The following is a 5000-nucleotide window of genomic DNA, read 5'->3' as shown; positions in this document are numbered from 1 at the left end:
ATGTGTGTGCTTTTCTGTCTATATCCTTTTTCTCTATTTTTCTCTTTCTCGCTCTCTGTCTATCTATTAATATATGTCTATCTATATGTGGGAAGCTGTATAAAAAAGTAGGACAGCACACACACACACACACACACACACACACACACACACACACACACACACACACACACACACACACACACACACACACCTTCACACACGTTCGTCAATTAACCTGTCCGTTGACCTATTGACTTGCCTAACGAGTTGTATTTAGTTAGGAGGTTTCTACAGTGCCCAAGGGTGCGTGTTGGTCTTCCTGCAAAGAGAGAGAGTGTAGTGTCGAGGCTAAACTCTCCCTCTGCCTATCTATTACTGTTTATCTCTCTGTCAAATTTTTCCGTAGAACAGCTTTTTTTTTCATTTTAACCTTTATTTACTTCACTTCCCTTTATTTTTCATGCCTCAAACATCTTTCCATCTATTCTTTGGGAACATTCAATATATTTTCTGGGCTTATATCGTCACCTTCGTAAACAAAGCCCTTAAGTCATTATTTTCTACTTTTAAGGAAATTATAAAGGAAATGTCATTATCTCATTTGTCTTAAGATTTAGGCAGGAATGAAAAGGCCAATTTTAAAACACTCAAACCCTGAATGACCAAGGCAACTATACAAAAATTGCTGTCACATGTTGAAAAACTGATGTAGACAAAAACCTGGAGATCTCTGAAAAATGACTTAGGCGATTATTTTATGAGTGACGATGTTCCTGTTAACGTAAATGTGAGTTTCAGCTTATGGTTTTATAGAACGTGGCGTTGTGGATGTGTTCGAATTCAGTGTTCTTTTTTCCTCTACAACTTACTCTTATTTAACGAGGTACACTTCAATACACTTCAGTACACTTCTGATTACTACTCCTTTTATGGCAGTTTCTTTATAATTTTCAAGACCAGTGTGTTAAGGGTATTTTTTTCCTTTTTTTATTTAGTTATTTTTTTCATTCTTTGCCCTTGGCCCGTCTTACTGTAAAAAAAAAAAGTATACACTCACACTTAACGGATTACTTAAGGCCTGCTACTTTCACCTAGCCTTGTCAGTCTTCACCTAGCAACATGAGGCACCTGAGGAACCCACCTGTAATAAGGAGGACCAAGGGTGGATGAAGAGAGGGGGTGGAGGAAAACGTGAGAGAGAGGAGGGAGTAGTGAGGAGAGGGGAATGAAAGGGAAAAGAGAGAGGAGGAGGGGGAGTAAGGAGAGGGGAATGAAATGGAAAAGAGAGAGGAGGAGGGGGAGTGAGGAGAGGGGAATGAAAGGGAAAAGAGAGAGGAGGAGGAGGAGTGAGGAGAGGGGAATGAAAGGGAAAAGAGAGAGGAGGAGGGGGAGTGAGAAGAGGGAGATGTAAGAAAGGAGAGAGAGAGAGAGAGAGAGAGAGAGAGAGAGAGAGAGAGAGAGAGAGAGAGAGAGGGGAACGTAAGGAAAGAGAGAGTAAAAGAGATAAGTCAGAGAAGAGAAGAGGTGTGAGGGTGGTGGCGTGAGGGGGTCAGAAGCCGCCACCCTGCCTGACCTATGAATACCAGGCAGGGTCATAGTAGGTCAGTGGGTCACGTGACTGGATTCTGCATATTCTGCATTTCATCTCCATTTCATTCCACGGTGGTAATTAGAGAGGAATTGAAAGGATGGCTGAGTAATACCTGGATAGATAAATAGATAGACAGGTAGGTGAAAGGGTTAGTAGATAAAGTGGATTGAAAGATAGATAGAAGAATAGATAGATAGATTGATAAGAAAATAGATAGATAGGAAGATAGTTAGATAAATAGATAGATAGGAAGATTGACAGATAGATAGATAGATAGATAGATAGATAGATAGATCGACGAAGGCTAAAAATAAGGTGAATGGAGAGAGAGATGCAAAGAGTCATGCAGACAGACAGAGGGAAACACGTACAAGTTTTCTTTCACGGCAGCAAAGAAAATGAGGAAAAAAATCGTAGTTTGAGAAAAATAAGTGAAAAGTGAACGGTAGAAATTCCTTACTTCGTGTTTCTTTTCTTATTTTTCTTTTTTATGTTTTTTTTTTATTCTCTCTCTCTCTCTCTCTCTCTCTCTCTCTCTCTCTCTCTCTCTCTCTCTCTCTCTCTCTCTCCCACTAGTGTCGCAGAGTGGAGGTCAAAGGTGCCTCCTGTTTGACCAGTGCCATTCTTTTCCTCCTGTTTTGCTCCCTCCCTCCCCTTCATCATTCACATTCGCTCTACTCCCTCCCTCCCACCCTCAGTTCCACCCATCCATTATTTTCTCACTCACTTACTCACCCTTAACCCTTCCCTCCCTCATCCCTCATTCCTTCCTTCCATTCCTCCCTCCCTCCCTCCCTCCTTCATTCCCTCCCTCCTACTGAACTCCTTCCGAACTTGACCAATCAATTTCAGCGACCTGCTTTTAGAACTGATTGAGAGAGAGAGAGAGAGAGAGAGAGAGAGAGAGAGAGAGAGAGAGAGAGAGGAGGGGGGAGCAGTAAGTAGTGCAGAAAATGAAATTGTTATCGAAAGTAGCTCAAGCCTCTGTAAGAAAATTAAGCGTTTGAAAACTGGAAATTGAGTAACGGAGAGAGAGAGAGAGAGAGAATCATTCAAGGTAAAGTTTCATGTGAGATCGTGAGTTTCCAGTTATTACCGACCGTGTTTAATTATGTAATGGAAGAATATTCTCTCTCTCTCTCTCTCTCTCTCTCTCTCTCTCTCTCTCTCCTTATTTACCTGGTCATTTGCACTTCAATTAACTCGACACACCTGTACTAATCAACGCTGCCCCGCCCTACATTGGTCCCAGGTGTGTTGAGGTCACGATCGCCTCATTGTGTTTATATTGTAGTGGACCAAAAAAAAAAGGGGGGAGATAGAGATAAGACGTATATAGAAAAGAGGAAATATTTGAGATGGAGTGGAAATATAACTGAAACTGGATGCCAGAAGAGAGGACAAAGAAGGGAGAATTGGTGCATATAGTAAACGAAGAGAAAATAGACGCAGAGAGGGAGATAGAGATAAGTGGGGTATAGGGAAAAGGGGAAACAATGAAGATGGAATGGAAATTTAATTGACTCTGAATGGGAGAAGATAGAAAAATAAAGGAAGTAAGAGGGTAGTAATTGAAGAAAAGAGGAGTGATGAGACAGGAGGGAGGTCAGAGAAGGGATTTATTTTACACAGAAGAGAAATATGATTGAAAGAGGATAGATATAGAAAAGTGAGAAGACAAGAAGAGAAATATGACGAACTGGACAGATAATAGACAAGGAGACATGAAGCGAAGATGAAGGTAAAAGAAAAGAAAGAAAGGAAAAACAAAATATAAAAGAAAAATTGGGCAACTAAAACTAGATAGAGGAATAAATATGTTTAGTTTGACAGTTTTTTTTTTTTTATAGGGTGTTTTTTTAGTGGGTTTTTTTTTTTTTTCTCTCTCTCTCTCTCTCTCTCTCTCTCTCTCTCTCTCTCTCTCTCTCTCTCTGTCTCTGTCTCTCTCTCTCTCTCTCTCTCTCTCCCCTCCCTCATAATGACTTTTTTTTTTTTTTTTTACAAAGGGGATAGTCTCATAAGGCAAAAAAAGTAAAACAAAATAAAAAAAAAAAAGCCTGCTCCTGCAAAAGAAAAAAAAGAAAGATAGGTCAGTTTCGGGAGGAAGAAGAAATTACGTTAAGTTGACAAGTTAGCTTCGTAATTCTTTTGCTTTTTAATGTAATGCTGTCATCTCCGTTTTTTTTTTTTTTTTTTTTTTCCTCCTTCTTCATACTGCCGACTTTTTATGATATGTTTTCAAGTTTTTGGAAATGGAAGAAGAACTTTTTATGGCTGACAACTTAGTTTCGCGATTTCTGTGTGTGTTTTTTTTTTATGTAAGTCTGTCTTCTTTTTTCCATGACCTCCTTCTTCCTAATGACGACTTTATAATTATATGTTTTAAGTCTCTGGAAATGGAAGAAGAATTTTTTTTGCATGACAATTTATTTTCGTGATTTTTTTTTTTTTTTTTTTTTTTTTATTTTTTTATTCATGCTGTCTTTTTTTTCCACTTCTTCCTTCTTCCTAATGACGACTTTATAATTATATGTTTTTAAGTCTGAAAATGGAAGAAGAGATTTTTATGGCTGACAATTTAGTTTCGTGTTGTTGTTGTTGTTGTTGTTGTTATTTTGTCATGCTGTCTTTCTTTTACCATTTCTTCCCTCTCCATAATGACGACTTTATATGTTTTGAAGGTTTTGGAAATGGGAGAAAAGATTTTTATAGCTGACAAGTTAGTTTCGCGATTTTTTTTTACATTTCTTTACGCCATGCTGTCTTTTTTACGCTCTTTCTTCTTCATAATGACTTGACTTTAGAGTTATTAGGTTTTGTTAATCTTTGTATTCTTTCCTTTTTTTTCGTTCCATTGTTGTTCATTATCACAGTTCATGTTTCATCGCGTCATAATGTTACCGTTTCTCATTCATTGTCACTTGGTCACGTTATCATTACTCGCCGCCATTGTGTCACTGTAATATTTGTGTTGGTACTCGCCCGTAACGCGGAGAAGGGAGACGGAGACGTAACATTTGTGATAGGAAAAAAATATCAATACTCATGCTCTAAAAAATCTTGTTATTATATTTCGTCGAGTACAAACTGGAAAATGGAAAAAAAATATCAATACTCCCGCTCTAAAAAATCTTGTTATTATATTTCGTCGAGTACAAAATGGAAAATGGAAAAATATATCAATTCTCATGCTCTAAAAAATCTTGTTATTATATATCTTCGAGTGCAAAATGTTCCTTCACTCTGAAAAATATAAACTTTTCTCTCTTCCTCTCCCTTTCCCAATTCAGAGGTCGGTAATCAGGGATAGATTTCTTAATGTGCCATGTTTGATATGGGTTAGGATAGGTCAGATTAGGTTAGGTCAGATAAGGTTAGGATAGGTTAGGTCAAATTAGATTAGGGTAGGTCAAGTCACGTTAGGTTA

The 5000-nt window shown here is 38.1% G+C and overlaps 1 protein-coding gene across 3 annotated transcripts in view; it reads right to left on the bottom strand.

Moving 5' to 3' along the window:
• LOC127008163 (serine-rich adhesin for platelets-like) overlaps nucleotides 1–5000 on the bottom strand; it is a 118292-nt gene that overhangs the window by 81843 nt on the left and 31449 nt on the right. The gene's annotated exons all lie outside the window — the stretch shown is intronic.

The sequence above is a fragment of the Eriocheir sinensis genome, chromosome 37, assembly GCF_024679095.1.
Source record: "Eriocheir sinensis breed Jianghai 21 chromosome 37, ASM2467909v1, whole genome shotgun sequence".
NCBI lineage: Eukaryota > Metazoa > Arthropoda > Malacostraca > Decapoda > Varunidae > Eriocheir > Eriocheir sinensis.
The sequence above is the reverse complement of the archived record's forward strand: the minus strand, read 5'-3'. Positions and strand labels throughout refer to the sequence as shown.